Raw genomic sequence first — 21398 nt, 5'->3', positions numbered from 1 at the left:
TCCTCACTCCTACAACAGCCCAGCCATATTCTTATTTCCAAGCTCATTAAATATCACCCAAAGAGAACCTATTTCTTAAGCACTGATTGTTGATAAACTATAATATTAACCCAGGCATGTCCCAGAGACTTTGGAAAGGAGACAAAATGAAATCCAAACATCAGCCCTGGTGCTGCTGTTTGGAAAGGAATCCAGAGAGGGACAGAGGTGCAGGCTCAGCTCTGCCGTGGCGCAGGGACAGGTGCTGGTGCAGCCGGGCTCTGGGACAGCACCCAGAGCAGCACCAGCCCGTGCAGAGCCCAGGGCTCAGTGCCTGCATGGCCAAGGCATGCCCAGCTCCCCTGGTGATGCCAGCCTGGTGATGTGATGCCAGCCTGGTGATGTGATGCCAGCCCGGTGATGCCAGCCCAGTGATGCCAGCCCGGTGATGCCAGCCCGGTGATGCCAGCCCGGTGATGCCAGCCCAGTGCTGCAGCTGCCGTGACTCTGCTGCTGCCCTTGGCTCCCTCAGAGCTCCCTGATGGACTCAGCTCCTTTGGCTCATTCTCCAGGAGCCCCCGTCCCCCCAGGGTGCCCATGGTCCGCCGTGCTCAGTCACAGCTGGGGTCACAGCCAGCCCCTCTGCTCTCACACTGGAGCAGCTCAGCACAGAGGCAGCTCTGCACCCCGGAGCAGGAGCAGTGCCCAGGAGCCCCAGCACCCTGCCAGGCTGAGCCATCCCCAGTGATCCCAAAGGCAGAGCCATCCCTCAGGGATCCCAAAGGCAGAGCCATCCTTCAGTGATCCCAAAGCAGAGCCATCCCCAGTGATCCCAAAGCAGAGCCATCCCTCAGGGATCCCAAGGCAGAGCCATCCCCAGTGATCCCAAAGCAGAGCCATCCCTCAGGATCCCAAAGGCAGAGCCATCCCTCAGGATCCCAAAAGCAGAGCCATCCCTCAGGATCCCAAGACAGAGCCATCCCCAGTGATCCCAAAGGCAGAGCCATCCCTCAGTGATCCCAAAGCAGAGCCATCCCCAGTGATCCCAAAGGCAGAGCCATCCTTCAGTGATCCCAAAGCAGAGCCATCCCTCAGGATCCCAAAGGCAGAGCCATCCCCAGTGATCCCAAAAGCAGAGCCATCCCTCAGGATCCCAAAGCAGAGCCATCCCTCAGGATCCCAAAAGCAGAGCCATCCCTCAGGGATCCCAAAGGCAGAGCCATCCTTCAGTGATCCCAAAGCAGAGCCATCCCTCAGGATCCCAAAGGCAGAGCCATCCCTCAGGGATCCCAAAGGCAGAGCCATCCCTCAGGGATCCCAAGGCAGAGCCATCCCTCAGGATCCCAAAGCAGAGCCATCCCTCAGGGATCCCAAGGCAGAGCCATCCCTCAGGATCCCAAAGGCAGAGCCATCCCCAGTGATCCCAAAGGCTGAGCCATCCCTCAGGGATCCCAAAAGCAGAGCCATCCCTCAGGATCCCAAAGGCAGAGCCATCCCTCAGGATCCCAAAGGCAGAGCCATCCCTCAGTGATCCCAAAGGCAGAGCCATCCCTCAGGGATCCCAAAGGCAGAGCCATCCCTCAGGATCCCAAAGCAGAGCCATCCCCAGTGATCCCAAAGCAGAGCCATCCCTCAGGGATCCCAAGGCAGAGCCATCCCTCAGGATCCCAAAGGCAGAGCCATCCCTCAGGGATCCCAAAAGCAGAGCCATCCCTCAGGGATCCCAAGGCAGAGCCATCCCTCAGGATCCCAAAGCCAGAGCCATCCCTCAGGATCCCAAAGCTAGAGCCATCCCTCAGGATCCTGGAAGCAGCGCTCGGGCTGGAGCGGGGGCAGCAGGTCAAATGGTTGGAGCCCTGATGAATATGGAGCAGTGCAGAGCAGATAATTGATTTCAGGGGAGCGGGAAGGGCCGAGCGTGACAGAGGTCAGGGGACAGAGGGGTCTCTGGAGAGGGCAGGCGGGAGAGCAGCTGCATCCTGGCCCGAGGGACAGAGGGGACAGTGCCCGCGGAGCCTGGGCACTGGGCTGAGCACAGTGGGCTCCATGCAGGGCTCTGCTCGCCCCCCTCACCCCCACCTTCACCCAGAACCCCTCTAGCAGCAAGCACTTCTCCAAAATTGAGAACCTCCAGAAATTCTGACAAAATCGTTGTGTGGTTTTGTTCTCTTTACAAAACCAGGTATTTTATTTAATCTTGTCCTCTGTGTTCCTAGAGCCTTGCTCTGTGATGCCATGTGCTGGTTAACCCAAGTCCCAGTCACAGCATGCCCACTGTGATGGTACCCTGGGCATTCTCAGTGCCCAGCCCATTCTGGTTTTGACTATTGAAATTCCCAGTTTTTTGGCTGTACAATGATCAGGCCTTAAAATCCACACCTGTCTCCTCCAAACTGCAAAAGGTGGGGATGACACGGCCCCTCTGCAGGTGCTGGGGAAGCTGGTGCCACAGTCAGTTCACCGTGGGGCCTCTGCTGCCACTCCATGAGCAGCCACTGACCAGAGGCTCCCCCCAGCCCTGGTGCAGGTGTGGAACCTGCCCTCAGGATGCTGCTGGCCTGGAGCACAGCCTGACCTTGCTAGGCACAGGCAAATTCATGTGCGAGAGCTGTAAAGAAAAGATATGTTAATTGTGCCACATAAAATCTGTGATTACTCTGGCTAATCTGTCAAAGCTGGGAAATATTGACTATTGTGGAAGGATACCATTTGCTGCCACATCTGTGGAGCTGAGGCCATGAAAGCATCTGCAAGGAGGGAGAGCAGAGCTGGAGAGGGGCAGAGCTGCAGGGCTCTGGGGCAGGACTGCAGCTGCTGAGCCAAGGGCAGTTTTGGGACACATTGCCCAGGGAGCAGCAGGACACACTCAACCCACAGCATGGCTGTGGTGTCAGCGGGCAGCAGCCACAGACAGGGGCTCACCAGGACGGGAAGGGCCACAGAGGTTGACAGAAGCCGTGGGACACGGGGCAATGAGAACCCTGGTGCTCAGTGCTGCAGGGAGCAGCCTGTGCCACGCCGAGCAGCCCCTGCTGCAGCTGCAGCCTGGGGGAGCAGCTCCAGGTACGTCAGGAACCCTGCACTTGTTTGCTTGCAGCCTGGGCTCCATCTGACATCTCCTCCTAGATCCTACAAAAACTGCCCAGGACATATTTTTGGCACCTCCATCCTCTCACAGCAGAATGACCGAGGCTGTATTTTATTGATACAGTCTGGGTATGTGCAGATCACTTGTGGCGTCATCCTACCCCTGTTAATAAGATTAAAAGCCAGTGCTTGCATGTGCCAAGCTTACCAAATCATTACCTGCTGTATATTAAGTGTTTAATTGCATGAAATGACATCATGTTTATCTGTGCAGCATTAGCATCTCGTCCGTGGTGTCACCGTGGTAAACACGCGTGATATCATCACTCATTACAGGGACTTAAAATCAATTGCTCTCCCTGCACCCTCTTGTACAGGGAGAAGCACAATACATTAATGAACTTGAGCAAGAACCTAAGTGACAAGATGAAACAGCATAAATAATAACACTTAAAATGTGTTATCTATAACAATGAAGTGTCTCAAATAATAGAATTATGGATTCCAAAGAGGAAAGCAAGTTATTGAAATTCACACCATGGGAGCATCAGTTTGTGCTCATCAACAAAATCACCTATAAATTAATCTGATTTAATGCTGGATGTAGGTTGTATAAGACACCAACATCACTAATCAGCTTTATTTTATAAACATGTCCCATTTTACAATCTATTTGCCTGCATAACTTGACTAAGCAAGAATTTAAGATGTGGGTCAAGAATTTTTCCCCTTGCCTTATGATAATTTCGCTTAGGCACTCGTAAACAGTTATTTTGGCAACTTATTAGTCCCATTATTTCAGAATTTTCTTCAATGAACCATTTTTTAGCTATCAAAACATTTAGTTCCAGCTGACTTCAATGATATAGACTTCAGACCAACTGAATTTATGAGTTTAACGAGATTACATAGTCAAATAGCCATTCCTTACCAAGTTCATATTTCTAAATAAACTGTCAAGGTGCAGCCCAGAACAAAGTCTATTAGAAGAGGACACGCAGAGTCCATTGACTTTAACTGTATTGATTATGGATAATTATTTGGTCTCTACTGTCTTCTCACATTTTTACAAATTTTCTCTGGGAAGCCTTAAACTTTATTGTTTACTCCTCAAAAGGAGGGAGAAGGACGAGGGCATCTCCCTTCCCTCTCGTCTCAGCCGCCGTGGAGCTGCCCGTGCCCCGCGGCCGTGGGGAAGGTTCAGCCATCCTGGAGTGAGAGCATCCATAGCTGGAGGTGGATTATTTGCAAAATCAAAGCCCAGGCGGATGACATTCTGTCAGGATAAACAAACCGTTCAACCACGAGCCCATGAGTACTGACCAGAAAGAAAAGGAATATCTTGCCCCCACCGCGCCGGTCCCGAGGAGCGGCGCAGCCAAACCCAGCGGTGCCGCAGCCATGGCAGCCCCGTGGGCCCCTTCTCCTGACCCCCTGCCCTTGCAGCTGCCCAAACCTGACACCCGCTTGTACAGAGGCAGAGCAGAACGCTTCTGTGCGTGGCTCGGGGCTGCAGGAGCAGCAGCAGCGTTCCCAGAGCCCAGGGCGCTCCTCCAGCCCTCAGCAGGAAGCCAGAGCCCGGGCTGGGGCTGTCCCCAGACCCCCAGGGCTGTGCCCAGAGCCACCCACCCACCCCACGCTGCCCATGGGCCACCGTGGGCCCCCCTCCTGCCAGGGCCCCTCACCCCCATGGTGCCTGGGGGACAGGGACGCCCTGGGACGGGACTTCCCTCTGACCCCTGCTGCCAATTCCTCGCCAGGGCCACTCCCCAGGGACCCCCTGCCCCACATGGGGTCTGTCAGTGGGGCACAGGGGCAGGGGGGCAGCCTGTGGTGCCCCGTGCCAGGGCTCATCCCCACCCGGCTCTCCTCACCCTCACCAATCTCTCCTCATCCCCACCAGCCTCTCCTCATGCCCACCCATCTCTCCCCATCCCCACCTTGCTCTCCCCATCCCCACCCATCTCTCTCCATCCCCACCCATCTCTCCCCATCCCCACCTTGCTCTCCCCATCCCCATCAATCTCTCCCCATCCCCACCAGGTCTCTCCCCATCCCCACCCATCTCTCCTCATCCCCACCCGGCTCTCCCCATCCCCACCAGGGTCTCTCCCCATCCCCACCCTGCTCTCCTCATCCCCACCAGGGTCTCCTCACCCTCACCAATCTCTCCTCATCCCCACCAGCCTCTCCTCATGCCCACCCATCTCTCTCCATCCCCACCAGGGTCTCTCCCCATCCCCACCCATCTCTCCTCATCCCCACCCTGCTCTCTCCCCATCCCCACCAGGGTCTCTCCCCATCCCCACCCTGCTCTCTCCCCATCCCCACCCTGCTCTCTCCCCATCCCCACCAGGGTCTCTCTCCATCCCCACCCTGATCTCTCCTCATCCCCACCCATCTCTCCCCATCCCCACCAGGTCTCTCCTCTCGGCCGTGTCGCTCTCACCATTGGGGGTCACTGTTCCAACAAAAGCTGCGGCTCCGCTGCTTTCTCCGATTATTAAAAACAATATTTCTGCTACAGCTGTTTCCTGGTTTGGCTGATATGTTAAGCTAGAATGAAAGGGTTTGTTGGGAATTTTTTTTCTCATTTACAGCAACTTCCTTAACTTCACTTTGAATTTCCTTTAAACTCGGATGAAATACAGTTCATCTGCCACCAAAACCTGAACCAAAATGATGTGAAAAAGAACCCACAAAAGGGTTTTTATGAGATCTCATTCTCCCTGCACAGGCAGCTCTGATCAGGGACTGTAGGCAAGGAAATAATTTCTTTTAAATGAGTGTCTGGTTCCCTTTATATTTTTTTCTTTCGCTTCAGATTGCAAGGGAAAAAACCCAAGGTGTCAATCAGCTTTAAAACAGTTGAGCTGATCTTATTTCTTCTCCGTACTGTATTCAAGCCAAACATTCCCTGAATAGAAAAAGCATAGAAAACTCATAATAGCTAAATTGGTGCTTTTAAACCCCAAATTTAACATGCTTCCTTGGGGACATTTTCCCAGCACAGAGTAAAACAAATATCTGTGCTTTAGTGCCTGTTATAGAGGTTAAAATCTGCACCTATTCTTTCTAACACCCATGAGAGGCAAGAGTGGATTTCGGGTGGGAGAGGAGGCAGCACAGGGAGAGGCAGGAGAGAGAATTTCTCTGGAACAAGCAGCACCCAGCACAGCCAGGTGATTCATTTCACAGTGACACCATTTTTGTGAGAAACAGGCAAGATCTACAGCATTTTCCTTTTGAACTCAATAGATAGCGGAGAGGAAGCTGTTCCTCTTTTCTTTGTATTTCATTCTTAACTCCAGGTGCTTGCTGGCACAGCCCCAGGCAGGAGCCTGAGTGTGAGGAGGATGCTCAGCTGGGAGGTGTGAGGATGAGGATGAGGATGGGCTGGGATGGCCTCTCTGGTGCTGCTCTGAGGAGCGGGTTTCAATTCCAACACTTCTGGTCCTTGTTGACCTTGGCTTTGGAAGACACAGACCTGGGCTGGAGCAAGTTCACAGTCTGTGCTCTCATCAGGTTTGGTATTTTGGTTGGACCTGTGCTAGAGTTCAGCAGCCACTGCCATCTCCTCCTCCACCACCACCTCTTCTTCCTCTTCTTCCTCTTCTTCCTCTTCTTCCTCTTCTTCCCCTTTCTTCTCCTGCCCAGAAGAGTCATCGGAGTCATCCCTTGTCCTGCCCCTTCACTGGACTCAGGTCAGCAGTCTGGGAGAGGGGAGCTGTTAAAAATCCATCAGTCAAGGCTCTGTTCCTCCTGCAGCTGAGGAAGAGGTGGAGGGAGGAAGAACAGCAGCTCTGGTGGAGCTTTTCCCTTGTCCCTCTCATCTGTCCCTTCATCAGCCTCCAAGACTTGTCCTCAACTCAGTTTGGGAAGCTTCCCTGTCATTTCACCTGCTGCTATCTCCCCTCTCTCCCCCAGGCAGCCTCTCCCGTACAGTGGATTGAGAGGTACAGGAGCTGCTGTGAATTACTCCTTGCAGTCACTCCTGCACTCCATATTTATTGCTGGATTTATTTTACCTGCAGTGATGTGCTGCTGCAGTGTCTGAGCTTGGGGGGCTCCTGCCATGGGGTCTGTGGGGTCCCACGGGCACACCCAGCCCAGCCTTAGCCAGGAGCTGAGCCTGGCCTGGCCCCAGGCAGATCTGCTTTGTGCCACCTTGCTGGGGAAACTGCTCTGCAAAATTGTTTGGGTTTGGTTTTTTTTAATTTTTAAAATGCAGTAGAGGTGAACGTTCCTCGTTGTAGCGTCCTGGAGCTTGGCAAGGTCTGAACTGTGATAACCTGCAGCACTCCTGCTTGCAGCAGTCAGTCAATCCATTCTGGGTTTACTCCTGCTCACTGAGAAGCTGAATCTGGCAGGAGAAGGAGTTTAAAATCACTGTTAGCAGTTGTGCAGAACCTAAAAGTTAAAGTGAGTGGGAGAAGAAGTGGTGGCTGCCTGATATTGGTGCTATAACATTTATTTGGGGCTATAAATTGTTTCCTCTCCCTCATCAGTGGTGTCACAGGATCTCTGCTGTGACCTGCCAAACCAGTCTCTCCTCATTTGTGCCACTCCAGGCTGGAAAGGAGCGGCTGGAGCAGGGAGGAGCAGCCAGAGCAGGGCTGGGGAAGGGGAGCGTGGTGGGAGCACCCAGCCAGCCTCTCCCCCCTTGGATCAAAACCATTAATGGTTTAAACTCAGCCCCCAGCCCTGCCTGAGCTGTGCCTGGGTGCATTTCCATGGAAGCCTCTCCAGGCCAAGGGACCACGGTGCCAGGCAGACCAGCTGAGGAGGGTTTGGTGTTCACAAAAACAGCCCCAGATTAACTCCTGAACTGCATTCAGACCTCTGCATCCTGCCTACAAGGAGGCTGCAGCTCAAGTGCTTCAAATTGTGTTCCTTCCTTTCTAGCTTTGTTTTGACTCCCTTTATCCTAACTGTAATTTGATTTAAAATATTATGAGATGATGGGGAAGGGGGCTCCTTGAGCACCAGGCAGCTCAGAACTGAAACCAAGCACAAGTCACTTATTTGCAGCAGGTTTAAACAGCTGTTTCTGGCACTGCAGCATGGATAAATGTTTAAATTCTTTACAAATATTAGTATAAATCTCCACAGTTTAAATTAGGACCTAAATCTTACAAAGCTGGAAGAGAAGACAGGGCCCTCTAGTCAAATGGACTCATTGTTCAGTTAATCCCAGGAGGTATCTGGCTACTGGTGTTTTCTTGGTGCATCTCAGTCTAAGATGAATTTAGCCAATTAATCATCAGTTACAAAAAATGATTTTTGTTCATATTTTTTTCTGGATCAATAGATTTTATACAAGAATCTTTCTGCTCGTTAGTTGGAGGGCAGCTCCTTGAAACAAATTCTGCCTGTGATTCTACCTTAAATTCATCAGTAGATATTAAATAGGTCATTGGTGTAATAAGGGCCAAATTTGCTTCTCATAGATCACAGTGGCCAGTGCTCCTAGGGTCTAATTATCCCATATTTGGTCAATAAGCCATTAACATACAGCCATGGATGTTAATAACCATTTCATGAAAAAGTCTTGGTAATTTATGAGATCAACATTGGTTAGGAAAATTAATAAATATTTCAATGGGTAAGATTTATCCGAGGACGTTTCGGTCTGAGGGAGGAAGCGCTGGGCTGCAAAAAGGGGGCCCAAGCTCAAATAACAGAAGAAAGATGGGCTAAAGAAAGCCCAAAAGCCAAGCCCATGGTAGCTTGGTTTAACTTGGGCTAATAAAAATTTACTTCAAATCCTATAGCTAATAAATCCAAAGGGTGTATGAGGGAGTCCAGTAAAACCTGACTTAACATTATGTTAGTGCTATTAACAATATTTATATAGATGTCATTTCAGAGGAGGGTTAAAGCTGGTGAGTTATGGGCTGGGTGCAAGGAGTTGTGTCATGGAGCTGCATGCCTGTGGGCATTCGGGTACCATCACCTGCCCCTTTTGGGCTGACAGAAGTTTAAAATTACATGGAAGACAAAGATGGAAGGCTCAGAATTTCCACTCACTTCAGCCTTCTGTCTCCCAGAGTGCCTTGGAGCTTAATAAACTTCATGGGGGAATGTGATTTACCATGTTTGCCAATCTATTCTTCCCTTGATAGTAAATCTATTGTATTTGATTTGGCATACAGCAGTTATAAACATGTGGCATTTTTTCAGCTGTGGTCTTTAGCAGCAATCATGTTTTGCACACTTTTGCAGTCAAAACCCTTTCTGATGGCTATAAACCTACTGGAAGCCTGAATTTTACCTTGCAGTCACTTCCAAAATGTCAACTATTTTTAACTTCAGACTGCTCTTGAAAAGGCAGTTGTAGGCTGTTGGGCTGCAGAGCCAGTTTGTGTCAGAGCAGGGAGGGTGACCTGGCAGGGCTGGTGCTGTGCTGGGAGCCCAGCTCGAGCTGTGCCAGCCCTGTGGGACAGGGTGACACCAGTGCCAGGTCTCCATTCAATACAGTGCTGACACAAGGCCTGAAAAAAAACTCATGTTTTTCATGCTTTGCTTAATTGTACCCTTAATTACTTTTGCAATCGAGGGGGTTGAAATCACCCCCTTGTTTGGGCGGGATGTTCTTCTCACTGACAGGGATTTGCACACTCAAATGGTGTCAAGTGTTCTTACCAATATAATTAACTTCATTGCTTCTCTCCTGCAGAAAAATTGGCTTTGGAGATTAAACCCTGGGCTGTAGAGCTGTGAGGAGCATTCCCGAGGGTGTGCTGGGACAGGAGCCCCAGCTCAGGGCACTGAGACCTGGGCTGTGCCTGCTTTGGCTGCACCAGGGTACCCAGGCATGGTGGATCCGGGCTGGTGGCACCCAGAGAGCTGGGCTGGGGTCACAGGGGTGGCAGCTCTTTGAAAGCAGATGAGATGAGATGAGATGAGATGAGATGAGATGAGATGAGATGAGATGAGATGAGATGAGATGAGATGAGATGAGATGAGATGAGATGCTCCCCTTGCCTCCGCTGAGAACTCCCTGCGAGGGGAGCTCCTGGGGGATGCTGGTCCATTGCAAGGCAGGTATGCCCACCTGGGGCCACCACACCTCTGTATTCCCAGCTCCTTCCTGCTCTTTCCTCCCAGAGCCTCCCCTGGCTGGAGGAGCTGGGGCTGCTGCAGACACTTGTAGGCCATTGACGCAATTGTTAATCCATGGTGAATGATTGCGCCATTCCATCCTGCTGCCTCTCTCTGATTAGACTTGTAAATGAAAAACCATAAAAGTCAAAAATGAGAAAATAGAGGACAGAATGAGAGAAGGCACTTATCCCCCCCGAGGAGCGCCTGAGCACTGCAGGCAGCCCCAGAGCTCAGAGCTGGGTGCTCTCTGCAGGGACGTGGCTCTGGTGAGGCTGCTCTGGTGCTCTCCTGTGCTGGGCAAGGACTGCCAGCAGCACCCTCTGCTCCCTGGCCATCATCTCTGGGGGACAGGGCAAAGAGGGGAGGGAGAGCAGCCACTGCTGTTTGCACAAGGTGTCTGTGGGGTCCCTCTGATCAAATACAGCCTGGCTTCAGGTCTTTACTTGCTGATTAAGCTCTACCACCAGGTTTTTCCATCCAGTCCTTGCCCTTTATGCCCTCGGTGACACGATGTCTATTGCCCCTGCCAAGACTCTCTTCAATGCATTAGCTTAGCTAGGGGTAAACTCTGACATCAGGGAAAAAAACCCCACTGACAGTTAATGGAGCCCTGTAGGTCCCTGACCCCTGGGGATATGTGCACAGTACCTGGCAAAAAGCACATTCTAATGTCTTGGGGAAAAGGTCAGAGTAGCAAGAGAAAATAGGCTGTTCATATTTTGTGGAATATTTATCAGGGCTGCAGGCTCTGGAGCTGCACAAGGGGGTCAGGGTCCCTAAGCAGGGTGAGGGTCTCTGGCAGAGGCTCAGCCAGGGCTCCCGGGCACTGCAGCACAGAGGGCTGTGCAGCAAATTGCCAGCAGTCAGAGGGCTGCACGTCATTTGCATAATCTGGGAGATCTAATTGTGTCTTTGGGCTTTTAATAAAATGGGATTGGTTTTATTTCAGTGGTTGGCTCATAATAAAGGATCCAGCACTCCCAAAGCAGAATGGATGGTGTGTGCTGCTGCAGCCTCCCTGTCTCCAGCAGAGACTCCGTGAGCCCTGAGCCCGTGTCCTGGGGGTTGTGGCTCTGTGGCACTGGGGAGGGGCAGGAGCCATTGTCCAGTGCCATTGTCCAGCTGAAATGTCCAGTGCCATTGTCCAGCTGAAATGTCCAGCTGTCATTGTCCAGTGCCATTGTCCAGGAGCATTGTCCAGGAGCATTGTCCAGCTGCCATTGTCCAGCTGCCATTGTCCAGTGCCATTGTCCAGTGCTATTGTCCAGGAGCCATTGTCCAGGAGCCATTGTCCAGTGCCAGTGTCCAGCTGCCCGGGCAGGATGTGCTGCAGGATGAGGCTGTCCCTTTGTCAGCCTAAAAAAGACATCGTGTATTTATGCGTTTTAGGTTCTTTCCTCTGAGGTAAGTGGAGAGTAGAAAAAAAGGAAGGAAAGCAGGTGAGTAAAAAGATGAGAAATGGAAGAAAAAAGAGAGAAAGGTGTAAGCAATGTGTTCTGGGAAAAGAAGGAGCAACCACCCTTCAGCTTCCATTTGCTTGAAGTTTTACTGAGGCTCCTCAAGAGCCAAAGTGCAGCTTGGATCTGAGGCACACCCGTGAGCCCGGGCAGCACCACAGGGCCCCACGTCCACACCTGCTCAGTGCCCACCTCAGCCCCTCTCAGACTGAGCTCTCCCTGCTGGGACAGCAACCTGGAACTGCTGTACAAGCAGCTTGGCTGAAAAAAAATCAATAATCTTTTCAATAAAGCATTTTATCCCTTATACATATTGTCTCTCATAAAGATTTTACACAGACAAAAAGTTCAGAAGTTGGTGTAAAAAATGTTGGGAAAAAGGTGAAGATACGTAAGTAAATTACAAACTTGAGGCTGTTTGCAGTACCTTGGGAAAGTGGGAGTTATATTGATGAGTTTTTATTGATTTACCATCATTCCCAGTGTGGACATTTTCTGGTCTATTATACCACAGTCGCAGCATATTCCCATCGCAGCACTAAAGAGGAAATATGGGCAGCCTGACCTTGGCAATATGGAGATAATGAAATACCCTTAATGATCCTTCCAAAAGATTTTACAAGCCAACTTCAGATTCTATCTGCTCTGTGCTATGCTAATTTTTAGGATGCCTTGGAAGGAATACCAGGGGCTTACAGCTGGAATCCTAACCCTGGGCTTTGGGAGGTAAATGCAGAGGAGCAGGTGACCTCAGTGCCCGACAGACAAAGGCGGCTGAGAAGGTGCCTGGTGCTCCCAGAGCTCCTGAGTCTGTCCCTTGCAGGGGACAGAGGTTGGTGGGGCTGTTCCAGCTGTGGTACACGTTGGCACTTGGCTGCCCGGGCGCTGTGGTGCCACCCTGTGCCACCCCGTGCCACCCTGTGCCACCATCGGTGCCACCCCGTGCCACCCTGTGCCACCATCGGTGCCACCCTGTGCCACCCTGTGCCACCCTGTGCCACCATCGGTGCCACCCTGTGCCACCCTGTGCCACCCTGTGCCACCATCGGTGCCACCCTGTGCCACCCCGTGCCACCCCGTGCCACCCTGTGCCACCCTGTGCCACCATCGGTGCCACCATCGGTGCCACCTGGTCCCTGCCACGTCCTCGCAGCCCTGAGCAGGGAGCTCAACGCCAGAAGAGTTGCAGCACTTCAGGGTGACTTTGGGGACAGCTCAAGGAGATTTACCATACCTATACCTGCCTGGAATTGTACCTAGCAGGGACATAAATAGTAGGTTTCAGTGCTCTGCTTTCCTCCTCTCCCCTCCCCGGCCCAGCTGGCAACACAATTACCAGCCCCAAAGTATTATTTTCTTAATAAAAATGTTATGTGTAAAGCAAAGCCACAAATGAGTCCCAAGCCCATGCAGATCTCAATCACTCCCTTCTTTATTCCCCAGTGAGATTGCTAATGACCTTCACGCAAACCTTCACCAAATCTTTTTGAAAGGCAAATATTAATTTCCTAGCATGAAAAAAGGAAATAAAAAAGCCTATTTTTCATGGGAACCACTTGGAAAGAAAGATATATTTTCCTTCAAAATGCAGGGAGGATTTTTACATTTTGTCACTTGCTTTGCATAGACTTGGTACCACCATTTGTTCACCTCTGAATGTAATCTCTCCCCATAAAGCTTCGCTCTAAATTCCTCCACTCCCTGTTGGGCTCTGATAGCTCCTGAGCTCTGCCAGAGCAGTGCCAGGGCTCTGCTCCTGCAGCACGTTCCCAACTCCATGGGAGGAGACTGGGAACAACGCTTTAAATTTTAACAGCTGAGCCATTCATTTTTAAAAAGGATGCACCAAAGCCATGTAACATTTTATAGCAAAATCTGCAAAAGTCATTTAGAATACAGGAATCCTTTGCAGGAAGCTGCATTGTGCTGTGCCACAGCATCCCTGGCACGTGTGTTTCCTGCGCCAGCAGGCTCTGAAGATTCCTTGTGAGAGGCAGCACAGCCAGGAGCAGAGCCAGCCCCGGAGGTGGATCCTCCACACACCCACGCTGTGAGGTGGGAGCGCAGAAAGGGCTGATCCAAAACGAGACACGAGTCCTCAGGGTGGTCAGGCCTCCTTTGGACAGCGAGTGCTGATGTTTTGGTGGCCTGTGAGGTGCCAGAGCAGGCTCACGTGTGCTCAGGATGGGTTTGGAGCTGCCCCTCGGCTGCCCCTGGCTTCAGCAGCCCAAGGCTTTGGGCTGTGCCCCGCAGCTGGAGCTGGCACAAGGTGTGGCATGAGACACAGAGCTACCCCAGGGCACACAGCCACCCTTACTGAGGAGAGCACCCAAACAGGCGGTGCTGAATAACCTGGGCTCGATTCCGCCGCGGCACAGAGGCAGCTCCTCCCCTTGGTTTGCACCTTGCCTTCTTCTCCAGCGACATTTCAGAGCAGTACCTTCATTTACCAGTCAAAGGAGTGCTCCAAAGGTCATTTGCTGGGGCTTTATTCCCTGAGTCTTGTAAACTTTTCTCAGGCTGGTGTCTAAAATGAGTGATAAAATTCTGTGAGCAGCAGAACGAGCCTGACCCCCGTGCTGTGAGCCGTGTGTGTGCTGGCTCCATTGTGGCTCTGGCATCTGGGGCCAGGGGACATGGGGCGCACGGCCGGGACCCAGCCACCCCCTCCTCTGCTTCGGCGGGTCTCAGCCTGTGAGCACACAAAGTGAGCAACAGTTTGGCTGCACACATTTGGGGGAAAACCAGTTAATATAACAATAGCACTAAATCAGGCACAGAACTTCAAGTACAATTCACAGCAAGAAGTTGTTAATACCTTTATTATGGGATAAAATGTATTCATGATATTAAAGACATCACATTTCTGCCCTGGTGTCACATTTTAGATGTAGCGTAGATAAATGATATATCACTGTAAGAGATCTACAAAAACCATTAGTAACCATGACATTTTGACGTCAGATTTTAAAAAATTCCTAAGTAATCTTTTTGATTTATGAAATGGTGTCCAGGTTCATCGAGACTGATCTCAGATTTATCACAGCCTGGTTAGAATTATTAATGATTTTCAATTTGTAAATCCAATGCCAGCATGTCCAAGTGCTCTCAGCAAAATCACAGAGAGCTGACAGGGAGATTTTGCTCAATCCATAGTTTTCAGCTCTTGCAGGATTTCGCGGTTAACCCTTTGTGCGCGGGCGCGGCGCAGAGCCATTGTTCTGCGGCACAAAGAGAGGCCGGCCCCGCATGAATCACGGCCCGAGTGGCCATGGAACACAGGCGTCAACAGCCGTGAGTGATCTGACTTTTACAGGCTCCCGCTGAAGACCCTTAAAGACTTAAATTATAATGAGAAGAAAAGCTGATCTAAGCCAAAACAGCCAGGCTTGGGTAGTTCTCCCCTACAATTCATCACGGGAGCAGATGAAAGGGAGGCAGGGGCAAAGAAAAAAGCACCGGCACGTCTGCATCCCTCAGCAGCCAGCGGGAGCAGCTCTGGAGAAGAAAGCACACCTCGGCTAAACAGGCTCCAGAGCCCCAGCAGAACATTCCCTTCCTAATCTATGGGAGAATTGTCCCACCAATGCGGGGAGGGGTTTGGGGGACGTTTGGATGCTGAAATGCTCTCAGCAGAGGGAAGCTGGCTGTTCCTCCTGGGAGGGCTGAGCAGGCTCTGTGCCACCACACCTGCCCTTTGACGGTGACAGGAGCCACCACAGACACCACCAGTGCCACCCCTCAGCCTCCCTGGGACCAGCACTGCCTTGGTTTATAGGATGGTTAAAGGAAACCCACCACGATCCATCCTCAGGCTGCAGACAGCCAAATTGTTGTTTACTTTTTAAAATCCTCTGTCCCGTTGGCCTGGATTTCCAGGACTTTGGGGTGGCTGGGGCCTGCCCTGTACCCACAAAGCCCCAGGTGCCCCAGGAGCAGGCAGGACCCTGCCCGCCCTGCTGAGGGCTCCAGCCCATCCTGGGCACAGCCACAGGGCTCAGACCTGTCAGACACAGCAGAGGGCACTGAGCACGGTGGGGCAGGGGCTGCCCTGGAATCCACACCCAGGCAGCACAGAACAGCACGGCCCTGCAGCTCAGAGCCGGGGCAGCAGCAACATTTACAGGTGCAGCCTCCGGGTGGGTCTCAGCTCCACACTGCACGGACAGCAGGAAGGAAACACTTCAAGAGGGATAAAATTCCAGTAATCCTCCAGTCCCACACTGTCATAGCTGTGTGTCTGTCAGGCTTCCCAGAGCATGCAGGTGCCTGGAGAGAGTTGGTGTCTAGTTTTCTCTCAAGTACTCCACCTTAATTGGGCAGGTAAAACTCTATAATTAGGGACCTTAGCTGGGGAGTTTTTCTAATCCATCATATCTGCTCCATTATTCAACTCTATCAAATCCACACATGCAGGGAGAAGCAGGACATTCTTCACAACACTGTCAATATTAATGTCTTTCCAATTACAGAGCATTATAATGGCAACCTGATGAGGAACTGTGACATGCTGCCCGCAACTTCTAACTTTTGATTAAAGCCTCCTTCAAGATGCTCCCCTTTAATCTATGGCACAGGGCTGGCCAGGCAGAGGTGAGGAAACGCTGGAGGGAGCAGCACAGTGGATGCTCTTGCACCCACCCAGAACAGTTCACCTGCCTGGGACGTGGTTCCAGGGGAACTCCAGCTGCGTCCCCACCCTTCCCCACAGAATCACAGAATCACAGAATCACAAAGGTTGGAAGAGACCTCCAAGATCATCGAGCCCAGCCCTTGCCCAGGCACCACCCTGCTCCAGCCTCCTCTGGGGAGCTGTGGGTGCTCTGGCAGCAGCAGGAGGTGCAGCCCTGCAGGGGCCCTGGCCAGGTCAGTGACAGAGCTGCAGCCCCAGGTGTCAGGGACAGAGGTGCAGCCCCTGGCACCCCTGGCAGTGCTGCAGCTCCAGCCCCTCCCTGGCTCTGCTCCCTGGTGCCTGCCTGGGCTGCCAGAGGAGGGTTGGAGCTGCTGATGCCACGGATGAAAAAGGGGCTTTGTTAAAATATTCTTCTGACAGGTTCATTTTCTGAATTCCTCTGGATTATTTCCAGCATTCCGGTTCCATCAGAAAAAAACTCTTTTCAGGGGGTGGAGAGAGGCTGTGGGGCATTTCTTCCTTTTCTTCTCATTTAGATGGTGAAAGTTAATCCTTTCAAAGTCTGGAACGACCAGAGCTAACTGTGATGGAGTGCACCATTTCACAGAGCCAGAGAAGTGCTGGGACAGAGCAACACCTGAGAGCCTGAGCTGCAGGAGAGCCTCACCTGCAGCACGGGAGCAGCCGTGGCTGCAGCTGCGCTTGGCCTGTGGGGCAGCACTGGGGAGGAGTCCCTCCTGCTGCAGGACACTCCCTGCAGCCAGCTGGGGGTCACTCTCTCGTGGACCTGAGTCCCTCCAAAGCACCTGGAACGACAGCCTGAGCCCAGGAATGCTGGTGGCTTCTTGAATTATGGTGCCTTTCCAGAACAAATGTGATTCCAATGGAAAACTAACATGACAAGAGGTGCACACAGTAATAACCCAGCGAGGAGACATGGCTCTCAAGATATCTACAGACCCAAGACTAAATGAAATTTTGACAGAGAAAAATATGTATTGGCAACATTTCTTGATCCACAATTCAAAGAGAAAATTGAAACCATATTTCCATAAGAATCAGACACTGGAAAGAAGTTCTTAATAAACAAAAAGAGACAGGCCATGTAATTCACTCCCTTTTCCTCTTTTCCATTTGTTGGCCAGGAACAATTAGGAGTCAAGGAAAGAAGGTTTTTAACCAAAAATTTGTACTTGAACCTGATAAAATCAACTTGGAAAGAAGTTTCTCAGCTGCAAGGCTGAATATTTATGTCTGGAGATGTAAGGAACATTCCAAAACATTAAATAATTTGCAAGACCAAAGCTGCAGGGTTTGGGTTGAAATCCTCTGGTCTGCAGCCTCCTCTCCACCTCGCTTTTAAAAACACCATCTGAAGAATCCAGAGGAGGAGAGGCCTGAGGGGGCCTGCTCTCCTTGTTTGGTCAGGGCCATGTTAAATGTTCCCTCCTGGAAGGGTCAGTGACTGCTGGAGCCCTGCTCCCATGGTCGGCTCCCCAGCAGCTCAAATGCACCCGCACTGGGTGACTCAGGTACGGAGTGCTGGGAGATCTCTCTTCATTCAAGAGCCACTGCCCTAGCTCAGAATGTTTCCCCCTGGATTTTCTGCTCTAATTGCTCCCAGGACATAAAGCTTTGGCATTTTGCATGCTTTTGTCCATTTGAAAATTCTCACCCTTTCTCCCAAGTGAAAACTGAAGGAAAACGAGGTAAAATAATAAAAACCCAATAATGGAAATCCTTAGGATCCCCCCACCCCACAGAAGATGACCTGGAGATGCACTGGCACATGGAGGAGCACTTTGCTTCTGCAAACGTTCACGTCCAGGCCCAGAGGAGCAGAGCAGCAGCCCGGGGTGTGACCCTCAGCCCCCTCCAGCCCAGGATCAGTCAGGAGGGACAGGGGATCTGTGCTGGTGACGTGCAGAGGGGCAGGCACCGGCCCTCCTGCACAGCAGAGTGACATGAATTAGCGTGTGACAGTGACAGAAAATGGAAAAGAATGGCCCTGCAAATGCAGTTACAAGAGAAAAGCAAATTGATTTAGTGGACATATGAGTATTTTTGAGAGAGAAAGCAAGAGAGCTGCCTGACATATTCCAAGATACCCCACGATTGCCTCTCTTAAGGAGATGTCATTCAGATTTCCCTGAACTAGCCTTTAAATTAGTTCTATAAATAGCTGGGGCACTGGCAGTATTTACAGTGTGAGCATCAGGTGAGGAACGGCAGCGGCTGCGGCGCTGCTCCTCTCACCTTGCGCCTGCCCCACTGGAGGTTAACTCTGATTTCCATGTTAATGCTGCCTGGATCCCAATGGCTGCCATTTGTCAAATTAACATTCATTTCAACAACCCAAAAGTGAGAGCTTTTAAACATTAATTCACAACTATGAGCTCTTCTCAGCACATTATTATGTTACTGTGATGAAACAAACTGCCTATGGAAAGATATAGATCCTGCTGGAGCTGCTGGGGCTGTGGATGGGAGAGGAGGCTGCTCTGGAGGCAGGGCTGGCCAGGGTGGCAGTGCCCACGGCCCGGTGCTGGCAGAGCTGGCACAGATGGAGCCAGGAGCCCCAGACCCACTGCCCATGGCATCTGCTGGGGCAGGGAGCTCCCGAGAGCCACCATGGGCAGCGCAGGGCTGTGTGTCCCACCCGGGTCCCTGTGGGTCTGGGTCTCTGTGGGTGTGGTTTGGAGCCCCCAGCCCAGCTGGGAATGCCTGCTTGCCTCACCCGCCTGCCCTCTCCTCCTGCATGGCATTCCCAGGAAAAGGTTTGCCAGGAACCCTCTCCCACTGCGAGCATTTCCAAGAGATTATCATCTGAAAGATTTAAATCGGTGCTATTTTGAGTCTGCAATTATTCCAGCTCTCACCATGACTGATCAGTGCGCTGTCTCTGATTAACAAGACAAATTAGGGGAAGGGCCTCGCTGCCGCTACCCGGGGCTGCGGACAAAGGCAGGATGTGGCCATGGACACCCCTGGCAGCTGCTCCTCCCTCCGTCCGGGGCAGCGATGCCACTTCCAAACAGCTGCCGTGTCCAGGGCACGGGCGGTCCGGCAGCCCGAACATTTTCCGGTGGGAAGTGCCGGACACGGGGCAAACCCGCGGCCCCCAGCGGTGGCACCGAGGGCCCCGTCCCCTCCCGGGCACCGCGGGCAGCGCTGTCCCCAGAGCCGGCGCTGCCTCCCCTCCACCGGCACACCCGGAGCCTCCCGGCGCCCCATCCCTCCCATCCTGCTTGCCAGAGCCTGCTTGGAGCTCCAGGGGAATTCAGGACGAGCTGAACTGACGCGTCTCTTTCTCAGCGACATCCCTGGACACACGTGCCAGTGCTGCTGCAGGACGGGATTTGCTCTGGCTTCTCACAACAAGAAGGACCAGAGGGGACCCCTGTGCCCGAGCCTGTGGGCACTGGGCACCGTGAGGGCAGGGGCAGGAGTCCGGAGCTGCTGCAGGCAGGGCACAAGGCAGCCATGCCCAGGCTTTGTCCCTGCCTTGGGCTCCGTCTGTGCCCGGGCTCTGTCTGTGCCAGGGCTCCATCCATGCCAGGGCTCCATCTGTGCCCGGGCTCCATCCATGCCTGGGCTCCATCCATGCCCAGGCTCCATCAATGCCAGAGCTCCATCCGTGCCAGGGCTCCATCCGTGCCCGGACTCCATCCATGCCCAGGCTCCATCCATGCCCGGGCTCCGTCCATGCCCAGGCTTTGTCCCTGCCTTGGGCTCCGTCCGTGCCCGGGCTCTGTCTGTGCCAGGGCTCCATCCATGCCAGGGCTCCATCTGTGCCCGGGCTCCATCCATGCCTGGGCTCCATCCATGCCCAGGCTCCATCAATGCCAGAGCTCCATCCATGCCCGGGCTCCATCCATGCCAGGGCTCCATCCATGCCCAGGCTCCGTCCATGCCCGGGTTCCATCCATGCCCGGGTTCCATCAATGCCAGGGCTCCATCAGTGCCAGGGCTCCATCCGTGCCAGGGCTCCATCCATGCCCGGGCTCCATCCATGCCCAGGCTCCATCAATGCCAGGGCTCCATCAATGCCAGGGCTCCATCCATGCCTGGACTCCATCCATGCCCGGGCTCCATCCATGCCTGGGCTCCGTCCATGCCCGGGCTCCATCCATGCCAAGGCTCCGGGGATGGGAGTGCCAGCCCACATCTGGCCTCCTGATTTTCCTGAGGGTCTATCTCCCCAAATAAGCACAGACAGATACCTACAACTCAACTACATCTGGAATAATCCCCGGCTCCTAACCAAATCCAGAGCTGTAATTCAATCAAGATGTTCTGCTGACACTGTGAACGGGAGAGCGGCGTGGAGCAGCGAGTGTAAATGCCAGCAGAACCGAGACTGAATTACAGCTGCACTGCTGCACCAGACACGTGCTCAGACACAGGGGAACAGAGTCCTCTTTGTTAAACTAAGTATTTTAATACATAGAGGGAGAGGACAGAAAGGACCTGTTAAATATTTACCATTTCAGGCCTTTTCTTGCCGGACATTTTTTCACTGTTGATATAAGCTGCTCTGTGCCGCAGTTAAACCTGCCCATAAAAATGGAAAGGTTCGAAGTGTGCATGACATATTTCAGGGGGACAGGGTGACTCCAGGGGCCGGTAATGAAGCCCAGAGCCTTTCACCTCTGTAGCACTGGTTTGAATCCAAACACCATTTCCATCTGCAGGTGGTTTAGCTGCGTCCCTGTTACAAGCTGGGCTGTTCTCTGTCCTTGAGACCAAGCGCTCCTCTGGGGGGACCTGGGGAAGGTCCCCCCCACTGCACAGGGTCTGGTTGTCCCTTCAGAGGGGTCAGGAGGGCAGGGGAAGGGGCCCCAGCTCTCCCTTCCACTTTTGGGAGCTCCAGGACAAGCACAGCCCATGCAGCTGTGTCCTGTGGGGACAGGAGGGTCCAAAACACCCTGAGAACCAGCAAATCCTCCTGCCACTGGAGAGGCCATCCTGGGAACAGGCGGTGCCAGGGCGGCAGCTCCAGCGGCTCCGGTGCTCCTGTGCCAGGGGAGCCCCTCAGGGGCACGGAGAGTGTTCTGGAAAACCCGCGGCCGTGGAAACAGCCCTGCCCTGGGCCGGGCACGTGGCTCAGGCACTGCTGCCCTCCACCGCCTGGA

At 52.7% G+C, this 21398-nt stretch overlaps 1 long non-coding RNA gene across 1 annotated transcript; it reads right to left on the bottom strand.

The window, feature by feature from the left end:
- Positions 1-3948: 3948 nt before the first annotated feature.
- LOC136564850 (uncharacterized) lies at positions 3949-5789 on the bottom strand. Its single transcript, XR_010784765.1, has 2 exons — positions 5516-5789; positions 3949-4342 (listed from the first exon to the last, which is right to left on the bottom strand). It is a non-coding gene; the product is annotated as an uncharacterized lncRNA (long non-coding RNA).
- Between the last annotated feature and the right edge of the window lie 15609 nt (positions 5790-21398).

Source organism: Molothrus aeneus, chromosome 19, assembly GCF_037042795.1.
Source record: "Molothrus aeneus isolate 106 chromosome 19, BPBGC_Maene_1.0, whole genome shotgun sequence".
In the NCBI taxonomy this organism is placed as follows: domain Eukaryota; kingdom Metazoa; phylum Chordata; class Aves; order Passeriformes; family Icteridae; genus Molothrus; species Molothrus aeneus.
The sequence above is the reverse complement of the archived record's forward strand: the minus strand, read 5'-3'. Positions and strand labels throughout refer to the sequence as shown.